At 43.6% G+C, this 26,725-nt stretch overlaps 1 long non-coding RNA gene across 1 annotated transcript in view; it reads right to left on the bottom strand.

The window, feature by feature from the left end:
• The window catches only part of LOC134337773 (uncharacterized), a 74,729-nt gene extending 61,641 nt beyond the window's left edge, over positions 1–13,088 (bottom strand). Inside the window, exon 1 of the long non-coding RNA XR_010016063.1 lies at positions 12,859–13,088. This is a non-coding gene — a long non-coding RNA (uncharacterized LOC134337773). The remainder of the gene's footprint in view (positions 1–12,858) is intronic.
• Positions 13,089–26,725: the final 13,637 nt, after the last annotated feature.

Here is a 26,725-nt window from a genome sequence, read left to right as displayed (position 1 = left end):
TGTGGCTAGAGTTCACTTTGAGCCATGCGTCTTTTACTGGTCACAGTGCAGCATGTTTAGAACCAAGATGGATTTATCCAAGGGAACCCATGGCCGATAACAAGCAAAATCAGAGGATCCACTGAATGTTGTATATCTCATCTTTGATACACTTTATTAAGCATATTAAGCAAGGATACATGGTGTATCGGAAGGATAGGGAGGTAGGCAGAGGGGGAGGCGTGGCTTTATTGGTAAGAAATGATATTAAATCATTAGAAAGAGGTGATATAGGATCGGAAGGTGCAGAATCTTTATGGGTTGAGCTAAGGAATAGCAGGGGTAAAAGGACCCTGATGGCAGTTATTTATAGGCCTCCAAACAGCTGCAGGGATGTGGACTACAAATTACAGCTGGAAATAGAAAAGGCTTGTCAGAAGGGCAGTGTTATGATAATTGTGGGGGATTTTAACGTGCGAGTAGATTGGAAAAATCAGGTCGGCACTGGATCTCAAGAGAGAGAATTTGTAGAATGTCTGCGAGATGGCTTTTTAGAACAGCTTGTTGTTGAGCCCACTAGGGGATCGGCTGTACTGGATTGGGTATTGTGTAATGAACTGGAGGTGATTGGAGAGATTGAGGTGAAGGAACCCTTAGGAGGCAGTGATCATAACATGATTGAGTTCACTGTGAAATTAGAAAAAGAGAAGCCGAAATCTGATGTGTCGGTGTTTCAGTGGAGTAAAGGAAACTACAGTGGCATGAGAGAGGAACTGGCCAAAGTTGACTGGAAAGAGACACTGGCGGGAAAGACGGCAAAGCAGCAGTGGCTGGAGTTTATGCGAGAAATGAGGAATGTGCAAGACAGGTATATTCCAAAAAAGAAGAAATTTTCGAGTGGAAAAAGGATGCAACCGTGGTTGACAAGAGAAGTCAAAGCCAAAGTTAAACCTAAGGAGAGGGCATACAAGGAAGCAAAAATTAGTGGGAAGACAGAGGATTGGGAAGTCTTTAAAACCTTACAAAAGGAAACCAAGAAGGTCATTAAGAGAGAAAAGATTAACTATGAAAGGAAACTAGCAAATAATATCAAAGAGGATACTAAAAGCTTTTTCAAGTATATAAAGAGTAAAAGACAGGTGAGAGTAGATATAGGACTGATAGAAAATGATACTGGAGAAATTGTAATGGGAGATGAGATGGCAGATGAACTGAACAAATATTTTGCATCAGTCTTCACTGAGGAAGACAGCAGGATACTGGACACTCAAGGGTGGCAGGGAAGAGAAGTGTGCGCAGTCACAGTTACGACAGAGAAAGTACTCAGGAAGCTGAATAGGCTAAAGGTCGATAAATCTCCTGGACCAGATGGAATGCACCCTCGTGTTCTGAAGGAAGTAGCTGTGGAGATTGCGGAGGCATTAGTGATGATCTTTCAAAAGTCGATAGATTCTGGCATGGTTCCGGAAGACTGGAAGATTGCAAATGTCACTCCGCTATTTAAGAAGGGGGCAAGGAAGTAAAAAGGAAGTTATAGACCTGTTAGCTTGACGTCGGTGGTTGGAAAGTTGGAGTCGATTGTCAAGGATGAGGTTACAGAGTACCTGGAGGCATATGACAAGGTAGGCAGAACTCAGCATGGATTCCTTAAAGGAAAATCCTGCCTAACAAACCTATTACAATTTTTTGAGGAAATTACCAGTAGGCTAGACAAGGGAGATGCAGTGGATGTTGTATATTTGGATTTTCAGAAGGCCTTTGACAAGGTGCCACACATGAGGCTGCTTAACAAGATAAGAGCCCATGGAATTACAGGAAAGTTACATACGTGGATAGAGCGTTGGCTGATTGGCAGGAAACAGAGAGTGGGAATAAAGGGATCCTATTCTGGTTGGCTGCCGGTTACCAGTGGTGTTCCACAGGGATCAGTGTTGGGGCCGCTTCTTTTTACATTGTACATCAACGATTTGGATTATGGAATAGATGGCTTTGTGGCTAAGTTTGCTGACAATACGAAGATAGGTGGAGGGACCGGTAGTGCTGAGGAAACGGAGAGTCTGCAGAGAGACTTGGATAGATTGGAAGAATGGGCAGAGAAGTAGCAAATGAAGTACAATGTTGGAAAGTGTATGGTTATGCACTTTGGCAGAAAAAATAAACGGGTAGACTATTATTTAAATGGAGAAAGAATTCAAAGTTCTGAGATGCAACGGGACTTGAGAGTCCTCGTACAGGATTCCCTTAAAGTTAACCTCCAGGTTGAGTCGGTAGTGAAGAAGGAGAATGCAATGTTGGCATCTATTTCTAGAGGACTAGAGTATAGGAGCAGGGATGTGATGTTGAGGGTCTATAAGGCGCTGGTGAGACCTCACTTGGAGTACTGTGGGCGGTTTTGGTCTCCTTATTTAAGAAAGGATGTGCTGACGTTGGAGAGGGTACAGAGAAGATTCACTAGAATGATTGCGGGAATGAGAGGGTTAACATATGAGGAACGTTTGTCCGCTCTTGGACTGTATTCCTTGGAGTTTAGAAGAATGAGGGGAGACCTCATAGAAACATTTCGAATGTTAAAAGGCATGGACAGAGTGGATGTGGCAAAGTTGTTTCCCATAATGGGGGAGTCTAGTACAAGAGGGCGTGACTTCAGGATTGAAGGGCGCCCTTTCAGTACAGAAATGTGAAAAAATTTTTTTAGTCAGAGGGTGGTGAATCTATGGAATTTGTTGCCATGGGCAGCAGTGGAGGCCAAGTCATTGGGTGTATTTAAGGCAGAGATTGATAGGTATCTGAGTAGCCAGGGCATCAAAGGTTGTGGTGAGAAGGCGGGGCAGTGGGACTAAATAGGATAAAATGGATCAGCTCATGATAAAATGGCGGAGCAGACTCGATGGGCCGAATGGCCTACCTCTGCTCCTTTGTCTTATGGTCTTATGGTCTTATAATTACAGCAAAAGGAATTTATTGGTATGGATTGAGGATTGACGAACAGAGTAGGTAAAAATGGGTTATTTTCAGCATTGAGGCTGTGCTGGGGGATTTGAATTAATTGTCCAAATGTAACAGATCCCTATTTATTGCTGATACAGAGCTGGCTGTCAGTATAAGTTTTAAGGAGGATGCAAAGAAGCTTCAAAGGATATACTATATGCATGGGGAAAACATGGAGTCATAGAGAAGTACAGGTAATTTCATAGAATTCTCCAACTTCCAGTAATTCCCTCCCCCTCCCTTCCCCATCCCTATTTCACTCTGCCCCCTCCCCCAGCTGCCTATCACCTCCCTCATGGTTCCACCTCCTTCTACTACCCATTGTGTTTTCCCCTATTCTTTCTTCACTTTTCCTGCCTATCCCCTCCTTGTTTCCCCTCCCCCACCCCTTTATCTTTCCCCTTACTGGTTTTTCACCTGGAACCTACCAGCCTTCTCCTTCCCACCCTACCCCCACCTTCTTTATAGGGCCTCTGCCCCTTCCCTCCTCAGTCCTGACGAAGGGTTCCGGCCCGAAACGTTGACTGATCGTTTCCACGGACGCTGCCCGACCTGCTGAGTTCCTCCAGCGTATTGTGAGTGTTGCTTTGACTCCAGCAACTGCAGAGTATCTTGTGTTTAAGAAGTACAGCCCGGGCGCAAGGAAAGCCAAACCTACTCTCCCGGATGGCACCCTGCTGCAGTTCTTCACCAACTACAGCCCCGGCACGATGCAGGAACGGCAAGGGAACAAGGAGATCCGCGCTAAGCTTCGGCAGAAGGGGATCAACTCGTTCCTCATATACCCGGCGATCTTGAGAATGAATATCAAGGGCATGAAGATGTCATTTAACTCGGCAGAGGAAGCGAAAGAAGCTCTGAAATCATCGGTGCTGGAAGATATGGAAGAAGACCCTGGGCAAAGTGCACACGCCCCTCGGGAGGAGCTGGAACAGCATTAAGAGCTCGGACCAGCCTGTATGCGCAATCTAACAGGCACGGGCAAGTTAACATCCTGGGTGTGAAGTTTTCTGGTTATTCTTTTATTGGATAGTCACTCGTTGCACTTTTGTATTTAGTTAATTAAGGGGCCAATTTGTTTCTGACTATTGCAGGTCAGAGTTTTAAGGTGATATTCAATATACTCAAATGTAATACTTCATCAAGAATGAAGCGGAAAAACAGCAGTTTGTTCTGAATAACTTTAGAACGTTATGTCTCCTGTAGACTTGTTTACATTACTGGGCACCAGATAAGACGTCATTGGCACCATCGCTAAGCGACGGTCTATTAAAGCAAGATAGCTGTTGGGGTCTTGATTAGGTGTTATACTATATTTGAGACGGAAACGGTTTTAATTACATAGGTTAACGGGTTTGTCCAGGTTTCTTTTTCCTTGTCTCCTTGATATGATTGTCTATGAGAACTGTTCTGCCTTTCTAATTTGTTGGTGCTAGAGGGGGGCGGTTGATGTCAGTGTTCAGTGTCGACATTGCTAAGTGGCACTCACAGATGTTACAAAGTAAAGGGTTGATTGGGAGGGGTGATGGGAGGGGTGATGGGAGGGGTAATGGGAGGGGTGATGGGAGGTGGGGTGGGAAGGGGGTAACTCAGGGCTCCACCACCACCTTACAACAACAGATCCAGGGGAGATGAGCAACACAGATAAATTAGAAAATCTTACTATTGTATCATTTAATGTTAGAGGATTAAACTCTCCCTACAAGCGATCAAAGGTTTTAGATTTCTTACGCAGAAAGAAAATAGATATCGCGCTGTTACAGGAAGCATATCTCAAACCTAATGACATTCCCAGGGTTCACAACGGCTTTTATAAACCCGTTGTGGCATCAGCTGATGGTACTCGTACGAAAGGAGTTATGATAGTAATGAGACGTAATATTAATGTTTCAATTGAAAGGACTGGCGCCGACAATAAAGGATGTCTAGCTTTTTGCTGCACATCCATTCAGGGTAAAAAGTCGCATTCATTAGCCAATATGCCCCAGCTATATTCAAGGTTGAATTTTTTCCCTCAATTACCTCACAATTACTGAAGTTAATTAACTACAAACTGGTTCGGACATGAATGCTTTGGTAAACATTAACCTCGATAAATCTTCCTCAACTATATCAAGCTCTCAAGAACCTGCTTCCAAAGCACTTAATCTTTCTCTAAAGGATTTAAATTTAACTGATGTATGGAGGGTGCATAATCCATCTGCTAAAGACTATACCTTCTTCTCCACAAAACATAAAGCTTTCTCCAGGATAGATTAAATTCTTATATCCTCCGGTCTGCTGCCTTTAGTACACTCAATAGAATTTTTGCCCAGACATCTATCTGATCACAACCCAGTCATATCTACTTATAATTTTGACAAAATTAAAAATAAGTCTACTAGGTGGAGGTTTAACTCCACCCTCCTAAAAAAATGACGATTTTCTATCATAACTGAGAACAAAACTGACACAATTTATAAATTTAAGTAAAAGTAGTGTCTCAGATGTGACAGTGATTTGGGCCTCCATCAAGGGTTTCTTATGAAATAATGCTATATAGTTCAGTTCTCACCCACATAAAAGCCAGCTTCAAAAGATTTCCACCTTAGAAGACGAAAGTAAAGTTTTGGAGAATGATCTCAAAAGGATATACACCATAACAAAAGAAAACGAGCTCAAAGCGAAACAAACAGAATTAAATGATTTATTAAGAAGCAGGGAAGAATATATGATCCATATAACCAAACATAAGTATTACGCAGAAGGCAGCAGACTGAGCCATCTTTTAGCTCTAACGCTCAAACAACAGGAAGCTAAAAGGTCTATACCAGCGATTAGATGTGCTAAACGTGGAGTAGTATCTTTAACAGAGGAAATAAACGAGACATTCAAGAATTACTTTAAAGAGCTGTGTACAAGTGGTTCAGTTCCTTCTGAGAATGACGTCACAGATTTTTTTAGTGGATTAGTTGTCATTAGAGGACACCAAAACTCTAGACTCTCCTATTACACTGGATGAGCTACTTAAAGCAGTCAAAGCTACAAATAAGGGCCGTACGCCAGGTATAGATGGCATACCTGTGGAACTTTACCTAGCGCTTTGGGATATTCTTGGGCCAGTATGGTTAGAAACATTAAATTATGCTTTTGGAAATGGCGCTTTCCATTGAGATCTAAACACAGCCCTGATCACAGTTATACCTAAGCCCAGTAAGGATCCCTTAGAGTGTACCAATTACCGTCTAATGTCCTTGATAAATGCCGACCTCAAGATATTTTCCAAAGTCTTAGCCAGTAGACTTGAGACAGTAGTTGGGAAAATAATTAGCCCAGATCAAACGGGCTTTATCAGGGAACGTCTCGCATCTGATAACATTCGCCGGCTCTTACACATACTGAGTGCAACACATAAAATCCCACCTGCCTGTGGCCTGCTATTCCTAGATGCTGAAAAAGCATTCAATCGCCTAGAATGGCCACATCTTTGGAGAGTTCTAAAATAATTTAAATTTGGTGATAAAGTTATCAATATGATTCAAACACTGGATGCTAATCCTTCAGCCCGGGTATGTGTGGGAGGAGGTTTCTCAGAGTTATTTGACATAGGACGGGCCACACGACAAGGGGACCCTTTGTCTCCTTTAATTTTTACTATATCTATTGAACCACTTGCACATTTAATGAGAAACTCTCCTCAGATCTCCCCTATTACAATAGGTACAACATCACATTCGATATCACTTTACACAGACGACACGCTAGTTTATATGGCAAATGTTCAACAAACTCTCTCCTATGTTTTAAAAACACTGGAGCAATTTGGATTTCTTTCAGGATACAAAGTTACTTTGTCAAAATCAGCAATGATGCTGATTAATACAGATAAAAGTAAGGCGTCTCTCCCTCCCCAGATGAAGGTTACAAATGAGGTCCTCTACTTGGGTATTAAAGTTAATACTTCCCTATCATCTGTGGCTAAAGCAAATTACTCTTTAATTTTGAAAAAAAATAGATATTAATAGATGGAGACACCTGCCAGCATCAGTCCCAGCCTGTATATCGGTCATTAAAATGAATATCTTACCCCGCATTAATTTTATCAACTCAATGATCCCACTTGCACCTCCAGCAGGATATTGGAAAACTGGACTTCTTACTACAGTGCTGTTTGGAATGGTAAACGAGCCAATATAAAATGGTCAGCTCTACAATTCAAAAAGTCAGATGGGGGATGGGCATGTCCAAATTTTAAATTGTATCACTTGGCATTTGTATTAAAAAAGTCTTAGCTATTGGATGGAGGAGGATAAAGTTTTATCATGGAAAAATATAGAACAAGAGCTAATGGCACCAATAAGGTTGAAGGACTTTCTCCTTCTAGGTATGTCTACCAAAAGATCTGATTTGTATTACGGTCCAATTTTAACCCATATGCGACAAGTGTTTAGAGCAGCAGAGAAATTCCTAAAATTTAAAAGCGTATGGTGCAAATCATCTCCATTATGGAACAATAATCGTTCTCTATCTGGGTGGGGGGGAACCATTCACTAACAGAACTTGGGAAGATAAAGGTATTACTACTCTTCAAGATATTAATGGGGTAAGTACTATCCTTAGCTTTCAAGAACTGATATCTGGATATAATATTGATAAACACTCTCTTTTCTTCTACTTTAGAGTGTGATCAGCTTGTAAAGCCTACGGCGTTCCCTGGGGGTCAGATTTAATGGACCATCCCATTTTAAGTTGGATACAGAGTGCTCCAGGACAGATAGTGTCATATATCTATGATAAATTAAACTCCCAGAATTATATACCCACATCGGGAGTGAAAGCCTGAGATAGGGACATATCTGAACTGGGACAAGACTTAGACTGGGATGCGATTTGGGATAATGCTGCCGGTGCTTTGAAAAACCCAAATCATTGGTATATACACTTGAAATGTTGTCATAGAGCATATTTAACACCGAGAATTAGACATCAAATGGGACTGGTTCCTGACCCTTATTGCTCATTTTGCCTCCATGGAGCCATTGGCTCTTTTATACATGTTGTATGGGAATGTCCAGGGATTTTTGGTTTGTGGGGAAGGTTATCAGTACTCTTACAGAACTAACAGGGGTACAATTACCAATGGACCCCACTGTACGTCTTCTAAATGATGACTCCCACCTTTCCCTTATGGAAAAAAACACGCAAAGTCTGGCTGGCAGGCCTGACTGCAGCTAAGAAGATTGTAGTCCAGCGTTGGAAACCTCCCCATAATATTTCAAATACTCACTGGCTTCAGAGCTTTTTGGACATTTCTTACCTGGAACTCTTTCACAGCAAGAGTAAATGATGCACGACCAAACACAATCTTAATGTGGACAAATTTGGTATCTAACTTAAAAGATCTTTTGTTAAAATAGGAATGCTTTGTCTGTGTATGTACTACTATTCAGTTGGTTGGTGGAGGGGAGAGGGATGGTGGGGAGAGATGGGTGGAGGGGGGATGGTGATGAAGGTTGGGGGTGGCTGGGTTAAACAGTCAAAATGTAATTGTCAGTTGGTTGTATTGAATGTAATTTGTTGGTGTTGCAATAAAAATTTAATAATAAAAAAAAGAATTAAAGCCCACCCAGTCTTTAAACTGCCTACTCCCATCGACCTGCACCGGAACCATAACCGTCCATAACTCCCCCATCCATGTACCTGTCCAAATTTCTCTTAATTTGGAATCGAGCTGGCATGCACCACTTGCGCTGGCAGCTCATTCCACATTCTCGTGACCCTCTGAGTGAAGAAGTTTCCTCTCACGTTCCCCTTCAACTTTTCACCTTTCACCCTTAACCCATGACCTCTAGTTGTAGTCCCACCCAACCTCAGTGGAAGAAGTCTGCTTGCATTAATACCATCTATTCCCCTCATAATTTTGTATACCTCCATCAAATCTCCTCTCAGGCTTCTATGTTCTAAGGAATACAGTCCTAACCTATTCAATCTTTCCTTATAACTTAGGTCCTCCAGACCCGATAACATCCTTGTAAGTTGGTAGATGGAATATAAAGTGAAAAAAGTAAGGTAATTTACAATAATTACTGATTTTTCTACTCTGACAGAGACAAATACAAAGTAGTTTATATTGAGAGACCAGAAAGTATTTGTGTATTGTGTTCTAAGAGGCCTTGTATTATGTACATCAGGCAGCAGGATGACAAACAGTGTATTGATATTTATTGCATGAGAATTTGGGTACAAGTAAAAAGGCATCTTATTGAAACTACACAGAGCCATGGTAGGACTGCACCTGAAATTTTAGGTACAGTCCTGATGATGAAGGGCCTTGACCTGAAACGTTGACTGTTCCTTTCCCTGCTTAGAAGCTGACAGTGATGCAGGTGGATGCTTCCCTGGTATCATGGATTCTTGATTACCTGACAGGCAGACCACAGCACGTGTGCTTGCAACACTGTGTGTCCGACAGAGTGATCAGCAGCACTGGGGCTCCACAGGGGACTGTCTTGTCTCCCTTTCTCTTCACCATTTACACCTCGGACTTCAACTACTGCACAGAGTCTTGTCAACTTCAGAAGTTTTCGGATGACTCTTCCATAGTTGGATGCATCAGCAAGGGAGATGAGGCTGAGTACAGGGCTATGGTAGGAAACTTTGTCACATAGTGTGAGCAGAATTATCTGCAGCTTAATGTGAAAAAGACTAAGGAGCTGGTGGTAGACCTGAGGAGGGCTAAGGTACCGGTGACCCCTGTTTCCATCCAGGGGGGTCAGTGTGGACATTGTGGAGGATTACAAATACCTGGGGATACGAATTGACAATAAACTGGACTGGTCAAAGAACACTGAGGCTGTCTACAAGAAGGGTCAGAGCCGTCTCTATTTCCTGAGGAGACTGAGGTCCTTTAACATCTGCCGGACGATGCTGAGGATGTCCTACCAGTCTGTGGTGGCCAGTGCTACCATGTTTACTGTTGTGTGCTGGGGCAGCAGGCTGAGGGTAGCAGACACCAACAGAATCAACGAACTCATTCGTAAGGCCAGTGATGTTGTGGGGATGGAACTGGACTCTCTGACGGTGGTGTCTGAAAAGAGGATGCTGTCTAAGTTGCATGCCATCTTGGTCAATGTCTCCCATCCACTACGTAATGTACTGGGTGGGCACAGGAGTACATTCAGCCAGAGACTCATTCCACCGAGATGCAACACAGAGCGTCATAGGAAGTCATTCCTGCCTGTGGCCATCAAACTTTACAACTCCTCCCTCGGAGGGTCAGACATCCTGAGCCAATAGGCTGGTCCTGGATTTATTTCATAATTTACTGGCATAATTTACATATTACTATTTAACTGTTTATGGTTCTATTACTATTTATTATTTATGGAGCAACTGTAACGAAAACCAATTTCCCCTGGGATCAATAAAGTATGACTATGACTATGATTATAGACGCTGCCTGACTCACTGAGTTCCTCAAGTTTGTTGTGCATGTTGCTTCATCTCAAGTCTGCTATCTCTAAATAAGGAAGGTCATACTTGCAATGGAAGGAGGGCAGAAAATGTTTGTCAGATGCATTCCTGGGATGTGTGTTCCAGGAATGAGGGTGTGTATTGTCTCCGGAGGGATTAAGCAGACTGAGTCTAATTCGATCTACCTCACTTCTCTATGCCTGCTGTTCACCATTCGTCATTTATTGTTGCCAACAGAAGTGGGTCATCAGCTAATTTATAGATGGGGTTTGAGCTGTGCCTACTCACACACATAGAGAGAGTACAGCAGCGGGCTAATCACACAAACTTGAGGTGCGTGAGCATGAAGAGGGCCACCTTGCTGCTCAAACCTGCACTGCCGTTTAATAAGATCACTGCAGGTTTGTTTGTAATCAACATCACATTCCAATTAACTTCTCAACCCCTTGCTTATCAACTTTCTATCTAGCTCTACCCAAAAAAATGTTTTGAAGGCCAAGGCCTGAAAGAAAAATGTTTTTCTTTATTTCTGCTTCATATGGGTGATCTCCTATTTTTAAACAGTGAATCCTGGTTCTAATTTTTCCTGCAACGGGAAACTTATTCACTAGATCCACCCAATCAAGATCCCTCAGGATGTTGGGTGCTTCTATCAAGTTCCTACTAACTCTTCTAAACTCGAATGTATAACAAGCTTAATCTGTTCAACCTTATCCTCATGGGACAACTAAATCCTTCTAAGTATTAGTCTGGTGGACTTCTCTGAACTAATTCTAATATACTAATATCCTTCTTCAAATAATAAGCTTAATACTGTACTGAATACTCCAGATGAGGTCTCATCAGTGGCTTCTATAACCAAAACATTATTTCCCCACTTCCCCCGGCAATAAACAATATCCTATTAACTTTCCTGTTGTATCTTCACACAAAGCTTTTGTGAATCACACACTTGGCGGATCCAGATCCTCCTGCATCTCAAAGTTCTGCACTTGCTTCAGCATATTTAGAAAAGCTTATTTCTTTATTTTCCTGACAAAATGGATAATTTTACATTTTCCTCAATTCTGCTCCATTTGCCAGATCTTTGCCTACTCACTTATCTAATCCATATCCCTTTGCAGCCTCATGATGCACACTTCACAATTTGTTTTCTATTCTACTTTTGTGTTATCAGCTAAATTAATATCTATACCTTTTAGTGTCAACCAGAAGTTGATCCATTAATACCTGTTTTGTTTCCAATTAGCTAGCCAACCCTTGATTTGTACCAATATGTCGCCTCCTATTCCAGGAGTTTACTTTCTGCAATGCTATTGATGCAACATCATATTAAAAGCTTTCTGGAAATCTTAGTACAGGATATCCGTGCTTATGAAGCTATGAAGTCTCTACCTAAGAATGAAGTGGAGGTTCAGTTATTGAGGATGGCTGGTTTAATGTAAAAATAGATTATTAGCATCAGTAGTTACCTTGTGAATTTATCATTATATATTATGAATGTAAGGTATGTGATAATTTGAGTCATATTACCTGAGAACTTAAGAAAAATATGCGTTGAGATGTCACTTGGTATAGTAACTCTAGACGTTTAATAGACTTGAAAAGATGTGAAAATCACTAGGCTCCTTTTTAGCACTTCTAAATCTAATGGAAATTGATTGCTCGACCCACTTGCAATTTCCTCAGTTCCAAGGAAAACATCTCCAGTTTTTCTAGCTTTGTTGAAGTTCTGTGAAGTTTCTCTCTAACTTAAAGGGCAAAACTGAAGACACAGAATATTGAATGTTGAAGGAGGTAGAGGGTAGTAACAAACTTCCAGGAGGTCTTCAAGAAGACTTTTGGAATATTTGGAGAGATGGTAGATGAAACTTAAAGGTGAGAAATACAAAATGTTACATTTTGTTAGGAAGAATGAGAAAAAAAGAATATAAATGAAGAGGTGCAATTAGTGGAAGGGTACAAGAGTGGAGCAACTGTGGGGAATATGTGCACAGTGCATTGAAAGTGTGTGATGTTACTCGGTTGACTTTCTAGAGTTCTAAACTCAAACAATGTCCTTAAGCCTTATCTGATATACTGTAAATAGCAGTGAGAAGCCTCACTAAAAGGAAGTTATTCTGTAACCACCCAATCTTCAAAGAATAGTTCACTTCCCTGTTTATCCTCCACACCACTTTTATCCGCCCATACCCAGTATTTGAGTGCTGGGACCCTCCTCCTTACCAAGGAGAAGATACTTCCAGCTAACAAAGTATTTTAAACACAGACTATTTATTTTAAGTGATACATATTTAAATTCAAACAATATTATTGAAACTCATTTGAAACTCACAGAGGAATTCTATCTTATAAACGACTTCCAAGTTACAAACTATTTTTAGAACACAAAGGATTTCCAAAACACAGATACAATTCCTATAAGCTAAAGAGACATACCCACAAGCTGCAGATGAACCAGTCGTACATTGCAGAAATAGAAGGCAGAGTAATCAATTCTAATTCACCCTGTTATTCTGTTATGCTTCTTCACCTTCCTGGACCGTTCCTGATAAGCCCGAACTGCTGTCTATTTATACTATTGCTCTACTATTTGGGTGATTTCACACTTGTGATATCTTTTAAGATACCTTTTTAACACAAATGGTCAAAGGGCTTCTGGAGACAGAGTACCCAGCTACCCAGTATTAATGCTGTGAAGCTGACTCCTTGATACATGAACCTTCCAACTTATTAATAGATCAGCTATTAATATACTAAATGATAGTAATCATCTGATCTGCAAGCTCCCTTACCCTAAATAACTCGGCTAGTGTTGTCTGTTTTGAAACAAGTAAAATTAAATATGGATAAAAGTTGCTGGTGAACGCAGCAGGCCAGTCAGCGTCTCTAGGAAGAGGTACAGTCGACGTTTTGGGCTGAGACCCTTTGTCAGGACTAACTGAAGGAAGAGTGAGTAAGGGATTTGAAAGCTGGAGGGGGAGGGGGAGATCCAAAATGATAGGAGAAGACAGGAGGGGGAGGGATGGAGCCAAGAGCTGGACAGCTGATTGGCAAAAGGGATATGAAAGGATCATGGGACAGGAGGCCTTGGGAGAAAGAAAGGGGGAGGGGTGAAGCCCAGAGGATGGGCAAGGGGTATAGTGAGAGGGACAGATGGAGAAAAAGGAGAGAGAGAAAAAGAAAGTGTGTATATAAATAAATAAATAATGGATGGGGTACGAGGGGGAGGTGGGGCCCTCCCCCTCCTGTCTTCTCCTATCATTTCAGAACTCCTTCTCGCCTTCCCACTTTCAAATCTCTAACTAGTTCTTCTTTCAGTTAGTCCTGACGAAGGGTCTCGGCCCGAAACGTCAACTGTACCTTTTCCTAAAGATGCTGCCTGGCCTGCTGCGTTCACCAGCAACTTTTATGTGTGTTGCTTGAAATTCCAGCATCTGCAGATTTCCTTGTGTTTGCAAAATTAAATATGGCACCTCTTGAGAAGTCAGTCCAGGTGCCGCGAAGCAGAATTCTGTTCAATAGACAGTTGCTTGTTGGCAAAGCTGTCCTTTGAACCAAACTGATTACTGCTTGCCATTTGCATTAAGAACTGAAGACTGGCTCCTGTTTACGACCAGAAGCTAAACAATGAATATTAGTTGGATGTTTATCTTATTCAAAAACAGCACTTTAATCATTAGAAGTGTCATGTGCTATTCTTAGAAAGTTGAGCTTGACGAAATAGCAAGAGGCCCCATGGTCCAGAAACAGTGAATATCCATCACAGTTGCAGGGCACATAGAGAAAGACATTATAAATTTCATGGGAATGTGGGCATCCTGAGAAGGGCACAAGGGCATGAGAGTCATGATGAAATTCAAAAAAACACTTGTCCAGCTAAGATGGACTGTGACCTCCAGGTCAGAGCATCACACTTGAGGAAAGGTGTGAAGGCTTTAGAGGGAGTGCAGAAGAAATCTGTCAATATGAATTTCCCTGATGAGAGATTTTAGTTACATGAATAGACCAGAGGCTGGAGAAGCTGGGGCTGTTAAGATTTTAAAAATCAGAAAGTAGAAAGTGGGAAGTTGTCCAAGAAGTGGAGAGTCACTGAAGGAGGGTGGTTGGCAAAGGAACCTTTTTTTTAAACACAACAACTGATTCGGGTCTAGCAGCACTGCCTGGGGAAGTAGAAACAGAATCAGTTCAACATCACTGGCATATGTCGTGAAGTTAGTTGTTTTGTGGCAAGGGCACAGAACAATACATAATTTTTAAAAACTATAATAAATAATATAAATTAAATTAAATAATTAGTGGAATAGGAGAGCAAAAAATAGTGAGGTAGTGTACATGGATTTATTGCCCGTTCAAAAATCTGATGGTGGAGGGGAAGAAGCTGTTCTTAAAACATTGAGCGGGTCCTGTACCTCCTCCTTGATGGTAGAAACATAGAAACATAGAAACATAGAAAATAGGTGCAGGAGTAGGCCATTTGGCCCTTCGAGCCTGCACCGCCATTTATTATGATCATGGCTGATCATCCAACTCAGAACCCCGCCCCAGCCTTCCCTCCATACCCCCTGATCCCCGTAGCCACAAGGGCCATATCTAACTCCCTCTTAAATATAGCCAATGAACTGGCCTCAACTGTTTCATGTGGCAGAGAATTCCACAGATTCACCACTCTCTGTGTGAAGAAGTTTTTCCTAATCTCGGTCCTAAAAGGCTTCCCCTCTATCCTCAAACTGTGACCCCTCGTTCTGGACTTCCCCAACATCGGGAACAATCTTCCTGCATCTAGCCTGTCCAATCCCTTTAGGATCTTATACGTTTCAATCAGATCCCCCCTCAATCTTCTAAATTCCAACGAGTACAAGCCCAATTCATCCAGTCTTTCTTCATATGAAAGTCCTGCCATCCCAGGAATCAATCTGGTGAACCTTCTTTGTACTCCCTCTATGGCAAAGATGTCTTTCCTCAGATTAGGGGACCAAAACTGCACACAATACTCCAGGTGTGGTCTCACCAAGGCCTTGTACAACTGCAGTAGTACCTCCCTGCTCCTGTACTCGAATCCTCTCACTATAAATGCCAGCATACCATTCGCCTTTTTCACTGCCTGCTGTACCTGCATGCCCACTTTCAATGACTGGTGTATAATGACACCCAGGTCTCGTTGCACCTCCCCTTTTCCTAATCGGCCACCATTCAGATAATAATCTGTTTTCCTATTTTTGCCACCAAAGTGGATAACTTCACATTTATCCACATTAAATTGCATCTGCCATGAATTTGCCCACTCACCCAACCTATCCAAGTCACCCTGCATCCTCTTAGCATCCTCCTCAGTGCTAACACTGCCACCCAGCTTCGTGTCATCCGCAAACTTGGAGATGCTGCATTTGATTCCCTCATCCAAGTCATTAATATATATTGTAAACAACTGGGGTCCCAGCACTGAGCCTTGCGGTACCCCACTAGTCACCGCCTGCCATTCTGAAAAGGTCCCGTTTATTCCCACTCTTTGCTTCCTGTCTGCTAACCAATTCTCCACCCACACCAATACCTTACCCCCAATACCGTGTGCTTTAAGTTTGCACACTAATCTCCTGTGTGGGACCTTGTCAAAAGCCTTTTGAAAATCCAAATATACCACATCCACTGGTTCTCCCCTATCCACTCTACTAGTTACATCCTCAAAAAATTCAATTGGTCTGCCATGTCCTTGCTCCCCATAATCAATTCACCTGTTTCTGTCTGCAGGGGACCTACATTTGTCTTTACCAGTCTTTTCCTTTTTACATATCTATAAAAGCTTTTACAGTCCGTTTTTATGTTCCCTGCCAGTTTTCTCTCATAATCTTTTTTCCCCTTCCTAATTAAGCCCTTTGTCCTCCTCTGCTGAAATCTGAATTTCACCCAGTCCTCAGGTGAGCCACTTTCTCTGGCTAATTTGTATGCTTCTTCTTTGGAATTGATACTATCCCTAATTTCTCATGTCAGCCACGGGTGCACTACCTTCCTTGATTTATTCTTTTGCCAAACTGGGATGAACAATTGTTGTAGTTCATCCATGCAACCTTTAAATGCTTGCCATTGCATATCCACCGTCAATCCTTTAAGTGTCATTTGCCAGTCTATCTTAGCTAATTCATGTCTCATACCTTCAAAGCTACCCCTCTTTAAGTTCAGAACCTTTGTTTCTGAATTAACTATGTCACTCTCCATCTTAATGAAGAATTCCACCATATTATGGTCACTCTTACCCAAGGGGCCTTTCACGACAAGATCGCTAATTAACCCTTCCTCATTGCTCAAAACCCAGTCTAGAATAGCCTGCTCTCTAGTTGGTTCCTCGACATGTTGGTTCAAAAAACCATCCCACATACATTCCAAGAAATCCTCTTCCTCAGCACCTTTACCAATTTGGTTCACCCAGTCTACATGTAGATTGAAGTCACCCATTATAACTGCTGTTCCTTTATTGCACACATTTCTAATTTCCTGTTTAATACCATCTCCGACCTCACTACTACTGTTAGGTGGCCTGTACACAACTCCCACCAGCGTCTTCTGCCCCTTGGTGTTACGCAGCTCTACCCATATCGATTCCACATCTTCCCGGCTTATGTCCTTCCTTTCTATTGCGTTAATCTCTTCTTTAACCAGCAACGCCACCCCACCTCCCCTTCCTTCATGTCTATCCCTCCTGAATATTGAATATCCCTGAACGTTGAGCTCCCATCCCTGGTCACCCTGGAGCCATGTCTCTGTGATCCCAACTATATCATAATCATTAATAACAATCTGCACTTTCAATTCATCCACCTTATTACGAATGCTCCTTGCATTGACACATAAAGCCTTCAGGCGCTCTTTTACAACTCTCTTAGCCCTTATACAATTATGTTGAAAAGTGGCCCTTTTTAATGCTTGCCCTGGATTTGCTGGCCTGCCACTTTTACTTTTCTCCTTTGTACTTTTTGGTTCTACCCTCACTTTACACCCCTCTGTCTCTCTGCACTGGTTCCCATCCCTCTGTTGTGAACTAACCTCCTCACGCCTAGCCTCTTTAATTTGATTCCCACCCCCCAACCATTCTAGTTTAAAGTCACCTCAGTAGCCCCCGCTAATCTCCCTGCCAGGATATTGGTCCCCCTAGGATTCAAGTGTAACCCGTCCTTTTTGTACAGGTCACGCCTGCGCCAAAAGCGGTCCCAATGATCCAAAAACTTGAATCCCTGCCCCGTGCTCCAATCCCTCAGCCACGCATTTATCCTCCACCTCATCGCATTCCTACTCTCACTGTCGCGTGGCACAGGCAGTAATCCCGAGATTACTACCTTTGCGGTCCTTTTTCTCAACTCCCTTCCTAGCTCCCTATATTCTCCTTTCAGGACCTCATCCCTTTTCCTACCTATGTCATTGGTACCCATATGTACCACGACCTCTGGCTCCTCACCCTCCCACTTCAGGATATCTTGGACACCATCAGAAATATCCCGGACCCTGGCACCAGGGAGGCAAACTACCATCCGGGTCTCTGGACTGCGTCCACAGAATCGCCTATCTGACCCCCTTACTATCGATGAGATAGCAATGAGAAGGGGGTGTGTCCTGGTTGATGGGGTCCTTAATGATAGTTGTCACATTTTTGAGGCATCACCTTTTGAAGACGTCCTTGATGCTGTAGATGCTAATGCCCATGATGGAGCTGACTGAGTTTGTAACATTCTGCAGCTATTTCCAATCCTGTGTAATGGTCCTCCATACCAGATGCTACCAGTTAGATTGCCCTCCATGGAACATCTGTAGAAATTTGCTAGTCTTTGATGACATACCAAATCTCCGCAAACTCTGAATGAAATATCAATTGTGTCTTCTTTGTAATTGCAACAGGTTGGGCCCAGATAGACTTTCAGAGATGTCGACACCCAGGAACTTGAAGCAGCTCTCTCTTTCCACTTCTGATCTCTCAATGAAGACTCCTATGTGTTCCCTCAACTTACCCTTCCTGATGTCCACAATCAATTCCTTGGTTGTAATGGTATTAAGTGCAAGGTTATTGTTGCAACACCACTCAACCAGCTGATCTATCTCACTCCTGTATGCCTCCTTGTCACCACCTGATACTCTGCAATAGTAATGAAGTCATCAACAAATTTATAGATGGCATCTGAGTTGTGCTTAACCACATAGTCATGGGTGTAGAGAGAGCAGAGCAACATTGATTATCACTGAGGAGGAGATGTTATTTCTGATTCACATTGACTGTGCTCTCTCAATGAGGAGGTCAAGCATCCAATTGTAGAGGTATAGGTACAGAGACCCAGGTTTTGGAACTTGTTGATTAGTACTCAGGGTATGATGGTGATGAACACTGCACTGTAATCAATAAACAACAGCCTGATGTTGCTGTTGTGCAGATGGTCGAGGGCTGAGTGGAGGGGCAATGAGATTGCATCTGTTAGTCGAGAAGGATGCAAGAGTAATGTTCAAAAGAAGGCTGAGTAAGTATTTGAATTGAAGAATAGAACTAGTATGGACTAACAGGCAGAATGGAGTCCTTCCACATTACCAGTATGCTCTGCATCTCATGTAATTCCTGAATATAGGTCTAATTCTACATTTTATACAATCTCTGCCCACAGCTGCATTCCACAGAAAATACTCCCTAAATTTCTATCCTTTAGAAGTGTGTCCCAAGGAGCATTCAATTATTCGTTTCAGTACTTAATCTCCATAACCCCCGATCCTAGTACTAACCAGATATTTATGCCAGCCATTTTTAAGAGTTAATTGACATTGCAATAGATGTTCTTCCCAAGTGCCTATATCTCACTGCATTAGCTTTCACTCTGCAGCCGCAGATTAATTTACATTTTCCTTTTTATTTTGACTGCTCGGGCCAGTTGACTTTCAAATTTCCATTTCAACAATGAAATCCCTTTCAGTCTAAAAGCCTCCCCCAGTTAACGGGAATCTTGTATCCCTGTGTAACCTTTTCCATTCCACACAAATCTCACTCTGCTTTCAACCTGCAGTGAAGCATGGCACTGACCTCTGAGGGTCAAGTTGTTGACGGGCTGACTAGATTAACCTGCTTTTATTTGTTCACACTATTGAGGTATTTCCAATGTCGTGTTTCTTTATCAGAAACTATCAGCTTGCTTGTGGTGAATGATCACGAATCCCACAGATGCAGTGCCTGAGGCTGGCTTCATTTTATTTCTTTACACAGAAAGCACGGTAACAGGTTCTGTCCAATTATTTACTTTATTGAGAATAGGCCCTTTTGGACTTTTGACTGCACCGTCCAGCAATCTCCCGATTTACAATGACCAATTAACCTACCAACCAGCATGACTTTAGATTGTGGGAGGAAATCCATGCGGTCACAGGGAGAGCGTACAAACTCCTTACAGGCAGTGGCAGGAATTGAACCTGGGTCACCTGTACTGTAAAGCGTTGTGCTAACCACTACACTACCGTGCCGCCCCATGTGACCAATTAACTTACCAACCCATATCTTGATGTAATGTGGAAGGAAACCCATATAGTAATGGGGAGAGTGTGCAAACTCCCTACAGATAATGGAGGGAATTGAACGCGGGTCGCTGATGCTCTGCATATATCAGGTGGAAGATAGCAACTATCCAAATGCTAAGCAGGAGAAGTGCTCTGCCGATGGGACTCCAGTGCGAGCTCACTGAGATTGTCTGAGAGCTCTCTGGCATTCCTGCAATTGATCCATCGACGGATTACCAGGAATGAAAACCCAAAAATCCGCAGATCCTGGAAAACTAAAAAAAATACAGAAAATGTTGGAATCAGGTCAGGTGGCTTCTGTGGACAGAGAAAGAGAGTTAATGTTTCAGGGCAAGGACCCTAGAGAAAAGATTAAACTCAGAGAGGGTGGGAGAGGTGTGTTGTCCTCCCTGCAGCTTAACCTTTCTCCATCCTCCATTGCGATAAACATGATTATCCGGTCACTGATGAATGGGAGCATTTAGAAAATGAGAATGTGGACAAAAGAACGTAGACAAAAAATTGTAGGAGCAGGAAGGTGTGCCTGGCAGGTTGGACATGTCTTCCACTCCCAGAGGAAACAAAGGCTGAGCCAATGTTGCAGATGATCAGACAGAGAAATCAATGTACCTGAAGCTGTAGAAATTTAACATGGAGCCATTGAATCCAGAAGATTGCCATGTGCCCAGACAGAGAATCAGAATTAAATCTATTATCCTGACTTGGATGATCTGAATTTGTTGCTTTGTAGTTGCAGTACAGTGCAGGCGTAAATGACCACAAGTGACAAAAATAAATGGTGCAAAATAGGGTTAACAAGGATGTGTTCAGGATTGTTTGGACAGTTCAGAAACCTGATGGCGGAGGGGAAGAAGCTGCTCCAAAAAATGTTGAGTCTGTGTCTTCAGGCTCTTGTACCTCCTGCTCAATGCTTTTACTGAGAAGAGGGTAAGTCTGATGAGGTGTTTTTCCTCAAGATTTCATTTGGCCTCATTGTAACACTACAGGAGTCCGCACGTTGATGGGTTAGATCAGGAGATTACAGGGTTTTCTGAGCTTCCCCCTGCTTTAGGGGTGGTCGTGGGCCTGCGGTGCACAAGTCGGTTGTCCTGTCTCAAAATGGCAGGACTTGTGATCTCTCCACTCCACTTCACAGTGCTCCTGCAGTATTTGCAAAAGGTTAAGAAACAATGTAAAGGTAGATCACCTGTAGCCCCCTGCACTAGCCTCATGCCTCTCTGGAGATGGGACTACCCCACCCAGCAACATCCACTGGACTCCTTACTTCCTTTAGCTCAGGGAGTGTCATGTTCACCTGTCTAAGATATCCTCATCTTTTTGTGGGTTCTTCTGCATCTCCCCCTCCAACCCCACTCCATCACACCCAGCCCCACCCCTGTCTTTCCCCTTGAGACATCAGAAGGGTTGGGTTGAACACTTCTGAGAGCTTCAAGAGGAAGTTCTCTCTGGGTGGACCTCCACAAGCTAACAATAGACGGAATCAAAGGCCAGAATTTTTGCTTTTATGAATCCTGAGATTAATTTCCCTATCTGTGAAATGCATACAAAAGGACAGATTACTTGGCGACTTCAACGCCAGAGTGGGCGCCGACCATGACTCCTGACCAAGCTGCCTGGGGTGGATGGGATTTGCAGCATGAAAGACAACGGGCAACGACTACTCGAGCTTTGCATGCTCCACGAATTGTGTGTCACCAACACCTACTTCCAGACCAAAGCTCAGCACAAAGTGTCTTGGCAACATCCCCGCTCCAAACACTGGCATCAGCTAGACCTGATAATCACAAGATGCCGTCACCTGAGAAACGTGCTCATGACTCGCTCCTTTCAGAGTGCCGACTGCGACACGGATCACTCTCTGGTTTGCTGCAAGATCAGACTTCGGCTGAAGAAGATGCACTGCGCCAAGCCTCCAGGCAAGCAGCGCATCGATGCCAGTAAGACACATCACCCAGACAAAGCTGCAGAGTTCATCAAGTCACTGGAGGATGCTCTCCTTGCAGACCCACCAGAAGGAGATGCTCAGCAGAGATGGGACTCTCTCAGGGACACTATCCACAGCACTGCACTCAAGGCCTTCGGGAAGAAACGAGGCAAGACACAGGACTGGTTTGAAGCGAGCTCAAGTAAGCTCACCGCTGTCATCGAGGTGAAGCGTGTTGCACTACTAGAGCACAAACACCACCCCACCCAGGCGACACTGCAAGCGCTAAGGACAGCAAGAAGCAAGGCCCAGGAAACAGCCAGACGCTGTGCAAATGACTACTGGCTACAACTATGCGAAAGCATTCAGTCATCATCTGACACAGGCAACATCCGTGGAGTGTACGAGGGGATCAAGAAAGCCACCGGGCCAACCCAGAGCAAGACAGCACCATTGAAAACCATAACAGGCGAGACCATCAATGGCAAAGGCGAGCAGATGGAGAGATGGGTGGAGGATTACTCTGAACTCTTCTCCAGAGGAAACAGCATCTTGGACAGTGCGCTAGATGCCGTGGAATGCCTGCCGGTCATGGAGGAACTTGATGCATTGCTGACCGCTGAAGAGCTGAGTAAAGCCATCGACAGCCTGCCCACTGGGAAGGCACCAGGACTGGATGGCATTCCACCAGAGGCCATCAAGTGTGCAAAGGGTGTCCTGCTAAACCACCTGCACGAACCACTGTGCCAGTGCTGGATAGAGGGAGCAGTGCCGCATGACATGACAGACTGCAACGTTGTCAAACCTATATAAGAACGAAGGGGACGGAAGCGACTGTGAGAACTACAGGGGAATCTCCTTGCTGAGCATCATTGGGAATATCTTCGCCCGCGTGGTCCTGAACAGACTGCAGAAAATAGCCAAAAGGGTATATCCCACGTCTCAGTGTGGTTTCAGGTCAGAACACTCCACAATTGACATGATCTTCTCCCTTCGACAGCTACAATAGAAATGCAAAGAGCAAAGACAACCACTCTCTACATCGCTTTCATTGACCTCATGAAAGCCTTCGAGCTTGTGTGCAGAGACGGCCTGTTCAAAATCTTTGCCAGGATTGGTTGTCCCCCCGAGGCTCCTCAGGATAGTTCAGTCATTCCACACAGATATGAAGGATGTCGTTCAGTTTGATGGCTCTTCTTCGGAGGCCTTCAACATCTGCAGCGGTGTGAAGCAGGGCTGTGTGCTTACCCCCACCCTGTTTGGCATCTTCTTCGCAGTCATGCTGAAGCACACCTTTGGAACATCAATTGATGGTGTCTACCTCCACACCAGATCAGACGGGAGGCTGTTCAGTCTGTCCCAGCTGAGGGCGAAAACCAAGGTTCGTGAAGTACTCATCAGGGACATGTTGTTTGCAGATGATGCGGCACTGGCAACACACTCTGAAGAGCAACTGCAACGTCTCATGGACAGTTTCTCAAGAGCCTGCCAGGACTTCAGCTTGACCATCAGCCTAAAGAAGACCAACGTGTTGGGCCAAGGCATTGAGCACCCCCCTGCCATTACCATTAACAACTATGAGCTGGAGGTAGTCCACGAGTTTACATACCTTGGCTCCACCATCACGGACAGTCTCTCCCCAGACCCCAAGATCAACAGACGGATCGGACGAGCAGCCTTAACATTCGCCAGGCTGACAAAGAGAGTCTGGAAGAACAGAAAGCTGACGATGCACACCAAAGTTGCAATTTACAGGGCCTGCGTCCTCAGCACACTGCTTTACAGCAGCGAGACCTGGAGCTGAGGAAACAGAACCAAGACAACGCTGGAGGACAGCGCCTACAAGTGCAGTCACTGCAGCCGAGACTGTCAGTCCCGTGTGGGACTCCACAGCCACAACAGACGCTGCTCTACGAACACAGACAGAAGCAAGACTTTCCAGGCACAGATCCATGGTCTCGCGCGACTAACGGATGCCACCACCATTGAATCCGAACATAAAGATGCCAGGAAGAAAAAGACTACCTTGTCTGTCATTTTTTTCCCACGCTCTTCAGCAACATAAGATAATGTTCATTTAACCCCATACACCCACAACCCCTGCACTGGCCCCCACGTGCTGTGAATTCCACAGAGGTGTTGAACAGAGGGTAAATAGCGAAGGATATTGGAAGCTCAAATACCCTCCGGTAGGCTGAACCTCTTGAAGAGGCTAGACTGACTGTGTGCACGTGGGAAGTGTCTTACAATCATTCCATTCATCTACAGCTAGGTGAACTAACCCGCAGAGAAGACAATAGGCAAGATGTCACTTTACCCCTAAACTTGCTGTTGAGAAATGTCAAAATGTCATTTAGATCAAGCGATTCCAATACTTGGACATTATCTTTATATTCCCATTGAAACATGTATTACAACTTTTATCATTCCACTCATGAATAAATATGAACAACGAATTTACCTGGAGCCAAGTCTGTCCTGATACACTGCATGTTGAGAAATGACTAGATACATAACTTTCATAACTAGCACAAATGTTCCTTTATTGCTTGCTGTCTCTGCCAACCCTGGTACAGATTAAATTCTTGCCTCAAAAACAAAGCTAACTTAAGAAGAACCTGGTCTGTTTTTGCCTTAAGCGATCCCTGGACTTCAAGGATGACTTTGTTCCACTTTGGTTCTGTTGAACTTGAGAATGCTGCTAGGTTCAATGTGGGATCCATAGATTCTGGAATGGGTGGGGAAGGAGGTGCCTGAAGGCATAGGCGGGTTGTTCTTTCGATGTTTTTCCACTATTTGCACTTTCCTTTCCATATTACTATTGTGAAGCCTCAAGGTTTTCAGTGACTTCCAAAACACTAATTCTCCATTTTGAATGATTATGAACCAAGGATTATCATGACTCAGGGAAGATGTTATGTTTTGTGTGAACATAGTTGTCCTTTTCAAGTAGGATGTGTCACAGTATGTACTGACAGATGACTGAACCCAGCTGTGGAGGAACGACAGACTCCCATGTAGAGAGCAAAGCAAGAGTTTACTAGTAGGATTTCCAACAGTACATTAGTGGCTCGACCAAGAGACACCGCAAGATGAATTATTCTTAAGACACTAGGACCCCGCGATAAGCGCTAATTGAGATTCTGCTTTAAATAATCACAGTATGTGGAAAACCAGTGCCAGTCAAGATAAACAACAAGATTAAACAGAAAATACAAGGGCTTAATGACCCTAGATAAAGCAACAATGAACAAATACAGGTGCACAGGCCTGCAGGATTCATGGCAATACCTCCGTCACTAAGGCCGACACCTGATGGCCCAGGGAGCCCTGGAGACAGGGCTGGTAAACCCGAGACAGACCTGATACACTTGGAACTGACCTGGTAAACTGGAAAGCATTGCATATAACTAGGGAACATGGAATAGTCAGAAACATGGGATAGTCTTCAGAAAACTGGATAGTCTTCAAAAACCTGGAGTAGTCTTCGAAAACTTGGAGGGCCATGGGGGACCTAGGAAACCTTGATGACCTCGAATGTAGACTGGAGAAGCTCAGAGGGTGGACTCGCAACGTGGACTCAAGAAACTCGGAAGGTAGCCTCTTGAAACTCAGAGGGTAGCTTCGGGACAAACACTGAGAATAGAAGGCACCCTTGCCTCTCGCTGACCGTTCTCCAGGCTGCAATTGAACCTCCACTAGATCCATTTATGGAGGGGCCCTACTGCCACAGTGAGTGCTGACAGAAAACTGAACGCAAGTGCGGAGGAATGACAGATTCCCGTGTAGAGATGGAAGCAAGAGTTTATTCATAGGATTTCCAACAGAACGAGGTATTGGATTTCACCCGGAGAGTTGTGGATCTATGGAATGCTCTCCCTCAGAAGGCAGTGGAGGCCAATTCTCTGCATGCTTTCAAGAAAGAGTTAGATAGAGCTCTTAATGATAGCAGAGTCAAAGGATATGGGGAGATGGTAGGAACGGGGTACTGATTGTGGATGATCAGCCATGATCATAGTGAATGGCAGTGCTGGCTCAAAGGGCCAAATGGCCTATTCCTGCACCTATTGTCTATGTCTAGAACATCAGTGGCTAGACTGAGTGACACAGGGAGATATTTTATTTTTGAAATACAAGGACCCCGCTAAAAACGTTAATCAAGAGTCTGCGTGAAATAATCACAGTTTGCAGAAAACCGGTGCCAGCCAAAATAAGATTAAACAGAAAGCACAAGGTCTTAATGACTTTGGACAACACAACAATTAACCAATACAGATGTGCAGGCCGTCAGGATCATGACAGGATGTGGATAGTACGCTGAAGAAGATTACCAGGATGCTGCTTGGATCAGAAGATCTGAACTATAAAGAGATGTTGATAAACCTGACTTATTTCTCCGAAGTGTCAGAGGCTGAGGGAAGACTAGAGAGGAGTTTATAAAATTATGAGAGACATGGAGAAGACATTCACAATCTTTTTCCTAGGACAGGAATGTCAAATATTATAGGACATGCATTTATGGTAAGGAAAGTGTAAAGAAGAAGTGCAGGGCTGGTATTTCACACAAAGTGGTAGGTTCCAGGAACAGGCTACCAGAGGATAGTGGAGGAAGCAGTTATGATAGGTTATATAAGAGACTTTTACAGTGGGTAGAGTCACAGCTATGTAGAGAATGGAGGGATGTGGATCATGTGCAGGTAGAAGAGATATGGTTTCATTTGGCATCATGTTTAGCATAGATATTATGGGCTGAAGGGCCCCTTCCTGTACTATGTGATCTATGTTTTCTCAAGAAGACTTCGAGAATATCTATGATTCCTCTGTCCTGGAAATCTCTGGTTGCGCACG

Source organism: Mobula hypostoma, chromosome 25, assembly GCF_963921235.1.
Source record: "Mobula hypostoma chromosome 25, sMobHyp1.1, whole genome shotgun sequence".
Classification (NCBI taxonomy): domain Eukaryota; kingdom Metazoa; phylum Chordata; class Chondrichthyes; order Myliobatiformes; family Myliobatidae; genus Mobula; species Mobula hypostoma.
The sequence above is the reverse complement of the archived record's forward strand: the minus strand, read 5'-3'. Positions and strand labels throughout refer to the sequence as shown.